The sequence below is a fragment of the Capra hircus genome, chromosome 20 (assembly GCF_001704415.2).
Source record: "Capra hircus breed San Clemente chromosome 20, ASM170441v1, whole genome shotgun sequence".
NCBI lineage: Eukaryota > Metazoa > Chordata > Mammalia > Artiodactyla > Bovidae > Capra > Capra hircus.
The window spans coordinates 1,471,366-1,483,619 of NC_030827.1; the positions used below are offsets into that span (position 1 = coordinate 1,471,366).

Sequence of the window (12,254 nt, forward strand, 5' to 3'; positions counted from 1 at the left end):
TTCGGTCATGTTCATGGGGAGCTCTGGACTGGGATGGCCACTGAAGCAAAAGGGCCAAGTCTTGGTACATCCACTTAGACCACTCTTTGAATGTGTACTGGACCCGAGGGAAGGTAATAACTTTGAGCAAGGCTGTTCTTGGCAACTCCTGGGGAGGGATGCAGCTGTGAGCTGTCAGGAGCCAACACTCCTTGGCTTGGTCCTAAAGGCAGAGCCTGGTGGTTTACCACAGTATTTGCCACTGTGTTGGGTAAGATGATAGCATGAGGTGCTGGCCTTCTCATTTCCACCTCTGTGCCTGCCACTCAGCTCTGCCTGGGATTATTCTGTTCAATGGCTAGTATTTCCTACATGCCTGACCTGACAAACTATGTTCATCTGTAGATCAAAAATTGAGTCCTTAATAAGTCCTCTCTTTCTGGCAGTTTCTTCTTCCACTTATCACAAAGAAACAATCCCAAACTGTTCATTTACTGGCCCGGCAACTAATCAGTGTCCAAATCATCAGCATTCGCTTTGGAATTAATAAGTAACTATTCCATCAGATGTTTTCTAGACTCTCAAGTGAAGGGCCTCTCTAGAGATTGAGCTTTCACTGGATCTATTCTAGCTGAAACTGATAGGACAGCCTGAAGTTTTAGCCCTTCCCAGAAACAGCAGCTGACCAAACACTTGGAAATATCACAAAGCCAACAAGGAAGCACTTGTGTGAGAAAAACTGGCTTAGCAAAGGGAAACAAGGAGACAGTCTGCACTAATCTGCTGATCCATGACCACCTCGAAGAGCTGACGGTTTTCACTTGGGTGGCCCTTCCTCCAATCCATCACCCCTGACACTGCCACTTCTCATATTTACTTCTTTTGTTATTGATGATAATGATGGTGATATGAGAAATTTAACCAATACAGGAAAAAAACAAGAATAATGAAACAAACATTTAGGTGTCTGCATCCCAAAATTCACTATTGTTAACTTTTTGCTATATTTTCTTCTCTGTTTTTTTAAATTTAAAAAAGTTATAGGTATAATTAAAATGATCTCTTTTGCTACTTTCCATAGTCAAAATCATGATTTTTAATGTGCATCTTTCCAGCTCATTTTTAATAATTTTAAATGCATATGTTAGTCTTCATGAAAGTGCAAAACACTGTCATGCATGATTTTCACGTTGACATAAATGGTATACTATATTGCACTTTGCTCTTCTTCATTAACTCTTTTTGAGAATTTTTCATATCACTTTATACAGATTTAGTTCATTTTTAACTGCTTATGATAGTTCATCTAAGAATCATGTTACAATTGATTTATTTGTCCTTATACTGATGGACACTGAAGTAGTTTTCAAGGTTCTCCTTTTTGTGCATTTTTTTTCCCGATTTCCTTGACAGCTCAAAATGAATGAAAGGTCTTTTTTTTTTTTTTTTTTTTTTAATTTCTTGCTGAGATTGACCAGGCCTCCAGAGAAGAATTCCTGCTATATCTTTGTTCTTTGCCCTTCTCCCTCAGTCCTGACAAATACCAGGTGCTGGTTTCAAGAATTCTCATTGTTTTCTGAGTTGGTTCTGCCAACAGTTTTCAATCCTAGCCAGACCTAAGGAACAGATTATAGAAGTGATGACTATGGGCAAAATTAATACATTTCACTGGGCCTCAAAATAAAATTGGAGTTACCTCCAGAAATTTATCCCAAGAAAATACTTCAAAAAAGAAAAATCATCTAGACACATGAAGATTTTCATTATAACACTGTTTTTAAGATTTATTTACTTATTTTTGGTTGCACTGGGTCTTTGCTGCTTTGCGCAGGCCTTCTCTAGCGGCAGTGAGTAGGGGCTACTCCTTGTTGGGGTGCATGGGCTTCTTACTGTGGTGGCCGCTCTTACTGCAGCACATGGGCGCGGGAGTTGCAGCATGCTGGCTCAGCAGCGGTGGTGCATGGGCTTCGTTGCCCCATGGGTGACATGTGGAATCTGCCTGGATCAGTGATCGAACTTGTGTCCCCTGCACTGGAAGGTGCCGCCAGGGAAGTCTTGTAAAACTGTTTTTAATAGGAAAATATGAAAAATAATCAAAGAGTCAACAGTGGGTATCCTTATATAAACACGGCATATTGACTCAATAGAGTATTATTCATTCTTTCACAATGATGATTCTGAAAACTCCGTATTACATGGGATATGTGAAATTGCTCTATCCAACTCAAAATAGTTAAATATCAGCACTTTCACATGATCCAAGCTAAGACTAACAGAGAAGGACAGATAACGGTATACCAGCTAAAAAATGTATAAAGCCCAGGCGGCTCAGCAGATGTGGAATCTGCCTGCAATGCAGGAAACTCAGGAGGTGCAGGTTCGATCCCTGGGTTGGGAAAATCCCCAGAGGAGGAAATGGCAGTCCACTCCAGTATTCTTGCCCGGAAAATCCCGTGGAGAGGGGAACTTGGTAGGCTACAATCCAAAGGGTTGCAAAGAGTCAGACATGACTGAGTGACTAAGCACACATACAAAATTACATCTAGAGTATGTGAAAATATACCTGCATTCGGGTAAGAACTTGAAAGAAACACAACAAATTAAAAATGGTTATACTGAGGAAGGAGAGTGGAAGAGAACTAAAATTTATTAAACTTACATACGCAGGACGTTATCTATATTATTATTTTAACAAACACACAGAAAGCCTTTATTATTCCCATCTATAAATGGGGAAGAGCTTCCCTGGTAGCTCACCTGGCAAAGAATCCTCCTGTAATCAGAACTCCCCAGTTCAATTCCTGAGTCACGAAGTTCCCCTGGAGAAGGGACAGGCTGCCCACTCCAGCATTTTGGGGCTTCCCTGGTGGCTCAGTGAGTAAAGAATCCACCTGCAATATGGGAGACCTGCGTTCGATCCCAGGGTTGGGAAGATCCCCTGGAGGAGGGCATGGCAACCCACTCCAGTATTCTTGCCTGGAGAATCCCCAGGGACAGAAGAGCCTGACGGGCTTCAGTCCATGGGGTCGCAAAGAGTGGGACAAAAATGAATGACTAAGCACAGCACAGCACATAGCTGGGGGAATGGTGGTTAAGAGTTATTAAGTAAGTAGTTTAGTGTCAAATCAATAGTGCCAGAGCTAGAATCTGTATCCAGGCCTCCTCCACTCCAAAGCCTGTGCTCTACCCATATTCCTCTCTGGATGAAAGAACATCCTTTCTTTATAGTTCTCCTATTATTATTTGTATACGTATAAATTCAAATTAAAAATTCCCAACAGTTGTGAGGACAAGGAAGACAGGTTAGGAAACATCTCTCCCTGGTCCCAACTGATCTAGAGAGATAGGGCACCTACTACAATCATTCTTTGATTTTCTAAGCTTGCCCTTAGGGTTCCTGGTATAGAACAGTTGCTGCTGGCAAGAGGGTGACAGTCAACAGACAAAGCCAATTGAGTTGGGAATGGGATAAGCCATGTACTGCCTAAGGCCACTTGATCAAAGCTCTTGAACAAAGAGACCTCAACTATTATATGAAGCTGTTGAGAGTAAGCCGAAAACTGTTTGCAGGCATGTGGGTGTTCTCAAGGAGAAGCTTCCAAATTCCAGCCTCAGTCAATTAACAGAGGGATGCTAGGCTGCGAGTCAGGACTCCTGGGCTCCCTAATACAGCTCCTGAGCAGATGCGTACCCCCGGGCAAGTCACCCAGGTGCCCAGTTCTATCATATGCAACATGAAAGGATTTGACTCTTCCAGCACTGTTTCTCTGGCTCTTCCTTTCTACCCAGAAAGAAGAGTTCCACAGTCCACTGCCTGGAGAAGTCGTATGTCAGACGTCTGAAGGCAGTGCTTATTCCTCTTACCGTCACTCTTTCAGGAAAGGGGGGACATTCCACCAACAATTCTGTTCTTCTCTCCACCAACTCCTGTCATCATCACCTCCCTCCCTGTCTAGCGAGTTCCCAGAAAGGCCATATCCTGGGTCTAGTGCATGGAAATACTCTGCTATAAAGGTGGCAGGCAGGCGCCACCAACTCTCACTGTAGCCCACCTGCCAGCAAGTAGGCAGGGCTGCACCTTGTGCTCCTGCTCTCAGGCAGAACGCGTATCAGGTCAGGCTGCAGCTCTGCCTCCAAGGGAAAGCCTAGAGGCACGGACGTTCTGTCTGCCAGTTATCATCTACAGCCCTCCAGGTAACCGGCTGGCTAAAGAGACCCCAGAGTTTAAACCTGGGGTGTGGGGAAGAGCAAGGAGCATGATGCCCCATTATAACATCAAGATCAGTCTGTATATTCCAGCAGTTTCAGTAGGGCCAAACTGGGGGTTCATAAGCTGATCCTGGAATTTGATCTTCCTCAAGTTCCTTGTATCTGTTTGCTACTGCTTGAAAAAAAAAAAAAAAGGTTAATTTGCATCCCCAAATCTCAAATACAGAACCAAAATCTGGAAGAAAAACCAGCCCAGGATCAGGCATAACCTCCTCATCAAACTGTTAGTGTGAAAATGAGAGAATGAAGGGATCAGAAGAGAGATGGGAGAAAAGTGGATGGCGGAACTGAAGCAACATTCTGCAATTAAGCTCTGGGAGAAAGAGAGCTAAATTAAAAATAAGAATGCCAAACTGAACTTCGGGGTCTCAGGAGAGACCGAGATATGGGTCAGTAAACCAAAGACCAGCCAGGGATGTGTTCTGGTTCCCAGAGCACCAGTACACAAGCAAACAGACTAGGGGTAAGAGCTATAACTTTGTTTATGGGGCTGCGCTGGGAAGTGGGAGAACAGGATGGACAGGTGCCTATACACCCTAGTGCCTGAAATCAAATGCCACCTTCACCAGACCGTAGACAAAGCTAAACCATATACGCCCTTAGGTTTTCAAAGAGCAGAACAGCTATCATAATAGCAACAACAGGGTTGTTGGGAGCATTTAATGAGATAATCCATGTAAATTACTAGCACACCTAGTGCTCTGAAAACAGCATGGTCCCCTCCTATCACTAGGTGGTAGGTTCCAAGAGGCCAGGAGCCATAACTGCATTTGCTAATTGGTGGATCCCCAAAGCCTAACACAGCGTCTCAGAGAATATTTACTATTGGTGCTGACACCATGGTATTGGAGGAGAGACTGGAAGAAACACTAGTACCCTCTTCATCCTCCCCAGATCACTTTTCCCCTCATTTGAAGCAAGCTAAACACAAGGCAGAGGGACAGCAATGAATTTCCCCTGCTACTTCAGGAATCATCACTGTATAGGAAAATGGAAGCTAACCTGAACTAACCCATCCGAAGTCTCGGTCTGACTCTTATTCCCCAAGATGGGGCCAGCAAGGCAGCATACTACACACTGCCCTTATTTGGTTGATATGATTTGATTTGATTAATTGTATTCCATTTGATTGATTTTCAAATTCCTTTCTTGTTTTAACTCCAAGTTCCCCAAAATGCAAGGGAGAGAGAACAACCACATCCTAGGAGACAAACTTTAGTATTAGAATAAGTGCATTTGCTGGGTTGAGAGGGGCTGGAGAAGAGGCCTCTATCGGAATAAAGACTAAAAGAAGAAATGCTTTTTCCAATTTAGAGAACTTACTTTTTGAGAAGAAAATCTATCCGCTTTCTTATATCCAGACTAAACAGTTGGCGATGAGGGGTTTTGGTTCTGGACTCCTGCCAATTAGAAGGAAAATTTAGTGTTATTTGTGGTAGAACAGAGCTAGTACCCTGATTAAATTCCCAGTACCATTTAGGACCTGGATTCTAGGTAGGCGACATACAAACTCTACTGTTCACACTAATTCACTATCTTATAGCCCCTGAGTTGCCATGATCACACAAAGACTTTGGTGGCCAGGACCCAGGTGACCACCTCCAGGCTGGCGTAGCATCAGGAGCATCTTGGATGATTAACAGATGTTCAGTCAAGTTTAAACATTGAGGTTGTCTGTCTAGACAGCTAGTCAAACTTCTTCACATGTCCCAAGAGCCCTGCCCTGACTCTCCCTGGCTCCAGCTGTGGGGATGATTGACATTTTGGACCTTTTAGAGACATACACTTTCTAAACATGAGTCTTGAAGTGAGGAAATGGGGAAGTGAATGAGGACCGTAGGGTCCCACTAGCGAAGGAATTTGTTTCAAACCCCTCAGCCTGCGGCTGAATACAACCTCGAGCCTCGGTCTGTGGACACTAAGACCAGTGCTGTTTCCACTAAATGACATGAATATTGATAAATATCTTACCTTTTCTTCACACTTAACAAAGTCTGTGAAAACAGAATTTAATAATCCACTTCTGCATCTGCCAGTGGGCATTACAGGCACTTACAGGTTTCTACCCTTTAGAAGCACATATTTTTAAAATGTCAACAACTGTCCAGAAGGCAGTTAGCTTCAAGCATATGAAAATAATAATGCTGGGAAAGACTGAAGGCAAAAGGAGAAGGGGACAACAGAGGATAAGATGGTTAGACAGCATCATCTGCTCAGTGGACATGAATTTGAGCCAACTCCAAGAGATAGTGGAGGACAGAGGAGCCTGGCCTGCTGCAGTCCATGGGGTCAGAAAGAGTCAAACACGAATTAGGGACAGAACAACAGTATGAAAATAAATTCTGTATTAGTTAGTGAGGGCTACTGCAACAAAGTATCACAGACTGTACGGCTTAACCAGTACAAGTTAGTATCTCATAGTTCTGCAGGCTAGAAGTTCCAGGTATTATCTGGGTAAGGCTGATTTTTTCTGGGGCCTGTGAGGGAAGGATCTGTTTCAGGCCTCTCTTCTTATTAGTAGACGGTTGTCTTCAATGTCTGTTCACATCATCTTCCCACCATGCACGCATGTCTCTTTGTCCAAATGGTCCCATTTTATAAGGACATCAGTCATACTGGATTAGAAGCCACACTTAGTAAAAGACCCTACCTCCAAATAGGGTCACATTCTGAGGTACTAGGGGTTAAGACTTCAGCGTAAATTCAAGGGGGAACACAACTGAACCACTAACAAACTCTAAATCAGTGTTTCCCAAATTTTGACTATTTGTGTATGGATCATCACATACCTTTGCTATATTCATACACCATCTATACAATTAACCCCTTAATATTTAAAAATCAACCTGGCTTAGCAAAATAGATTTATTGTGAAACGTAACTTGATCTCTTATATAAATAATAAACCAATGCTTCTCTACTATACATTAAAACTATTATTATGATTAAAAAGTCCTCATACCACCCCGCCTGGTGGCTTCAGTCCATGAGGTCACAGAGTTGGACACAACTCAGTGATTAAGCACACATGCATGCAGAGCACTTAACATTTGCTCACACACCACCATCAGCAGGCATATCACAGTTGAAGCAACACAGATCCAAATGGCTGTGAGTGAGTTTGCATATATTCCATGTGAGTCGAGGTTTTGTGGGTATTTATTAAATAAGACAAATCTCATTTAAGAGGCAATAGTTCTGCCACTCCAAATCAATTCTCGGTATCTTCCAGCCTCACAGACACAGTCCATCTAATTTTCTGTATGGTAAAATTCCAAGAAAATTCTAAAATGGGAAAACAGGATCCAGGAGTCAATTCCTCATCTTTCCTCCCTCTAGGAATTTGACGGCTGCAAGTGACACATGGGAGAGCTGCAGGATAATTTTGAAAAGATGAATTAAGGTGGGGTCAGCTACCTCCCACCCTGCAGCTCACTGGCTATACGGTTCCTGAATGAACTATTGAAACTTCTGTGAAAGGCTTGGAGTGCAGTAAGGTGATTTTAAGGGAAGTAATGGGGAAGTACCTCATCCCATAGTCTTCCCAGCTCATGTCCTAGACATTAGATCATAAGAAAAATCCTCTAGAATAGGAATAAATGGGGCCCAGGGCCCCCTCCCACTCCTTTGATAGATACAACCAGTTTTCCATGGGTCTCCTTACTCCTGAGCCCTTAAGAATCTTAAAATCCTTGCCAACACAACACTCCAGGAAGCCACTGTCAACTACAGAGAGGAAAACCACAGCCCAGTTCTTTGGTTCAGGGTGCTTTCTCTGGCCTCCACAAGGGCCAGTCCTATGAAGTAATAGGAAAAGGTCTTCACCACCCTTTTCTCCCACGTTTTCTTCTTACCCTTCAGGACTCAGTTGAAATGCATGTCTCCAAGAACACCTTTCCATAGACACCTAATAAGAGATCTAAATAAATGTGTAAATGCCTCCCATTATTCTCTATATCAAATATTTATTTGATTCCTTTATATCATTTACTATGACTTATAATTACTATTTGCTTAAGTACTTATTATTTTAACAGTCTTGATTACACTCAAGGAATATAAGTTCCTTGAAAGTAAGGGTTATATTGGTCTTATTCATATTCTATCACTACCATACACTAAGCACTCAATAAATACTTCTTGAAAGAAAAATAGAAAGGAAAAATGCAAGGGGGAAAATGATAAAGCAAGGGGAGGAAAGAGAAAAGAAAGAAAAAAAGTGGAGGTGGAAGAGGAAGGGAGGGGCAGAGAGTGTGTTCTAAGCCACTGACAATTCGCCATAATATGTAGTTGTGCATGACTGATCACCAGTTAATTTGGTGAGTGAGGTATTCCTCTCTGTGTGTCATATAGTGAAGCTACCTTTTCCTCTTCCCAAACCTTGCTTCTCAGATAGGAACATCCCCTTCTTAGAAGTACTGGCTGTGGGGGAGGAGTGGGAGACTTCTGCCGTCCTCTCCACTTTTCTGGTTCTCCCCTGTGAGGAGAAGTGATTTATCTGTTTGATGAGGTGATCAGACTCTAGCATCAAGTGTCTACCAATTGCTATGGTGCAGGGTACTGATTTGAAGTCTTTGCTTGGGCTCATTCTCCATGCTTCTCTTTTGGTCCCCTGACCTCAGCAGGATGTGAGGATGGCTGTGTCCATCCACATGACTGGCTGGTGGAGTGTCTGCTGGGCAGATCCGCTTTCTTCAAGTTCATCCCAAGGTCTAGACTTGGGGGTAAAAAAATAGAACACTCACTAGACACTGTCAGGTCACATCATTCTACATTTTCACCAATTATGATTTGGACATTTTGAGCCCTATACAACTTGGATATCTATTTCTCGAAGACTTATAACTCAGAGGGGAAAAGAGTGAATTTGATTACCCCCTCAGAAAACCTAATATGAAAAGACAAAGCTATTGCATGATACCAGTTTGACTGTGCAGTACTAGAATCCTAGCTGGCAGAACATGCAGCCTTTTTTGGCAGGCTAACAAATGTTCCAAGATCACTCTTGGCATCATGCTTCCTCTTCAGACTCTTTCTAAGCTTATAATAAGAGCCCTACAACACCTAGTAGATCAGAAACATAACAGGCATGGAGAGAAAAGGCCTGTGGAGCTGGGTGAGGTCATTTCAGAGGAAGCCTGGCTCGCCATAGGATGGCTTTATACGATGAGACCCCCATTAAGATGGAGGTCAGGCCCTCTCGCAGCAGATGTCCTGTCAGATTCTGAGAATTTTAACACAAAAGAGGAATGTTCCTGTAGTGGCTTGCTGCAGCAATTCATGGGATGTGGGAATACTGTTTTTGGTGGTTAGGAATTTACAAATGCTTTTAGGTATGGATACCATCCGTGTCTGCAAAGATGCAGAGAGCTGTTCATACAGAAGAGTTTGCCTTCATTGTTCCAGATGTGAAATGCTCCTTTAGAGACATAAGAGAGAAACTGAGGATATTTCACAGAGAGAAGAAAGTGATTTTTAAAACAGAGGCAGGGATATTCTTTTTTAAAGGATCTGCATTAATTTGTGGCATTAAGGAGCCCACAAAAAAGGAAATTCTACCTCTCTGAAACAACTCACTCCATGACCCACTTCACCCTCAAGCCTTGCCTGATTATTGCAGAAAGTAGTGGATTCCCTGACCTCTTATCCTCATGGGACTCAGCCTATTGATTTTATTGGCACTTTCCATGTACTGTTTAGGGTGGTCAGTCTTCCCAATTAGATTATCAACTTTTTAAAGAAGGGAATTACATTTATGTCTTACATATCTTAATATTATCATAGCATCTAGCATCTTGTCCTAAATACATTAGAAACAAATTTAATAGTTTGAATTTTTTGATTTCTAAAAAGAGGTCACATTCATGAATTTTACATTTGCAGTGTTCCTGCCATCAGTTCAGTTCAGTTCAGTGGCTCAGTCGTGTCTGACTCTTTGCGACCCCATGAATTGCAGCACGCCAGGCCTCCCTGTCCATCACCAACTCCTGGAGTTCACACAAACTCTTGTCCATCGAGTCAATGATGCCATCCAGCCATCTCATCCTCTGTCGGCCCCTTCTCCTCCTGCCCCCAATCCCTCTCAGCATCAAAGTCTTTTCCAATGAGTCAACTCTTCACATGAGGTGGCCAAAGTACTGGAGTTTCAGCTTTAGGCTGGGAACTATTCTGGGGTTTGAAGCTGCCATGATTTTGAGGATAATGAGGATAAAACTAATAATACCACTATGAACAATAGTTATCATAGCTAAGAGTTATTAAGTTTTTATTACAGGTCAAGCACCACTTTAAGCATTTTACATATATTATCTCATTTAATCCTCATTGCATCACTAGGAGGTGGTTATTACTAAGCTTATTTCTCAAACAAGAACACTGAGGCACAGAAAGAATAAGTGAAACAGGGTCCCTGTCCTAGAGTAGTTCACAGACTGGTGGGGAGTCAAAATGTAAAGTGGTGATGATAATATTCATAATACTAATAATACTGATAATTCAAATATACTTTTAAGTGAAAATTGGAAAACCATACATAAGAAAAAAGTGTATCAACTATACGAATAGGGTGTATATGTGTAAGCAAGAGAGAAGATGAAATTAAGTGTAATAAGGGATCTGAATTAGATGAATGAGTATTTCTTTTCTTCATAATTCAATGAGTATGATCCAGTGGTGTTGATTAATGTTTAACAATGAGATTTCCAGGTGTAGTCTCTGATGAATGTTGTTTGATATTTTCACTTACATTAACGAGTAAGATGAAACTGAAATAAATAATAAGAACATATGTCAAAACTTCATTTGTCTGTAAAGGATGAGTAACTTCTTTGTTAAATCAGATAATAGTTTCCAAACACTGGAAGAACATTTCATCAATTTTCTTCAGCTATTCACAATGCAAAAGACCGCATAAACAACACCCAAGTTAACCCTGCATTACTGACTTTTCTCTGTCATTTTGTTACAACTAGAGCAGGGATTAGCAAACTACAGTCCATGGGCTCCTATTTTTATAAAGTTCATTAGCTCTTTCCTCCCCCTGCCCACCCCATTTTTAAAGGATTATAAGGAAGACAGAGGAGGAGAAAGAGGGAGAAGAGAAGAAAGAGGAGGGAGAAGAAGAGGAGGAAGTTATGAAGTGGAGGACGGGGAGAAAGGGGAGAAGGAAGAAGAGAAGCAACAGTAACGAAGCCTAAAATATTTATTATCTGTGTCTTTATAGAAAGAGTTTGCCAACTCTTGGTCTCTATAATCAACAAAAGAAATTATGCCTTGATTTTGTAGCACTGCTGATTTCTATAGTGCAAATATTCCCTCTGTGGCTGATCTCAAGCTAACAGTACAATGCAAAGTTGAGAGGAGATGTACAGTCCGGCACCATCATACAATATTTCCACCACACAGAAATAATAAACATAGATTATCTCAATAGCATTGAGAATCAGAAAGTGCAGTAAAATAATTAGGGAGGGATGATTTTTGAGTATTTATTATATTAAAAGGTAATTTTATTTTATTGTAAGTTTATGGAATTTTTTCTTTTTATGATTGCTTTTTAAAATTCATGAAACTTTAACAACTTCCTTTTGCAAAATAAAAGAAGCTGGCCCCAGCACACTACAGTGTGATCACAGAAGTAGCTGGTTGCCCATGATGTTAAAGTTGATGCCACAATGACCCATGTACTCCCGTAAAGTAACAAGTCTAACCAGCAGAACACACTAGTTCAGTTCGGTTCAGTCACTCAGTCATGTCGGACTCTTTGCGACCCCATGGACTGCAGTACACCAGGCTTCCCTGTCCATCACCAACTCCCAGAGCTTGCTCAAATTCATATCCATTGAGCCAGTGATGTCATCCAACCATCTCATCCTCTGTTGTCCCCTTCTCCTCCCACGTTCAATCTTTCCCAACTTCAGGAAAGTTTCCAATGAGTCAGTTCTTTGCATCAGGTGGACAAAGTATCAGAGTTTCAGCTTTAGCATCAGTCCTTCCGATGAATATTC

The 12,254-nt window shown here is 41.8% G+C and overlaps 1 long non-coding RNA gene across 2 annotated transcripts in view; it reads right to left on the reverse strand.

Moving 5' to 3' along the window:
• LOC108638418 overlaps positions 1-12,254 on the reverse strand; it is a 274,942-nt gene that overhangs the window by 197,869 nt on the left and 64,819 nt on the right. Inside the window, exons 3-5 of one of the 2 annotated variants that reach the window (XR_001919812.1) lie at positions 5,572-5,648; positions 2,737-2,870; positions 1,781-2,042 (exon numbers count right to left, since the gene is read on the reverse strand). This is a non-coding gene — a long non-coding RNA (uncharacterized LOC108638418). Of the gene's footprint in view, positions 1-1,780; positions 2,043-2,736; positions 2,871-5,571; positions 5,649-12,254 lie in introns of those variants that run through there. The other variant, XR_001919813.1, reaches the window with a different exon arrangement.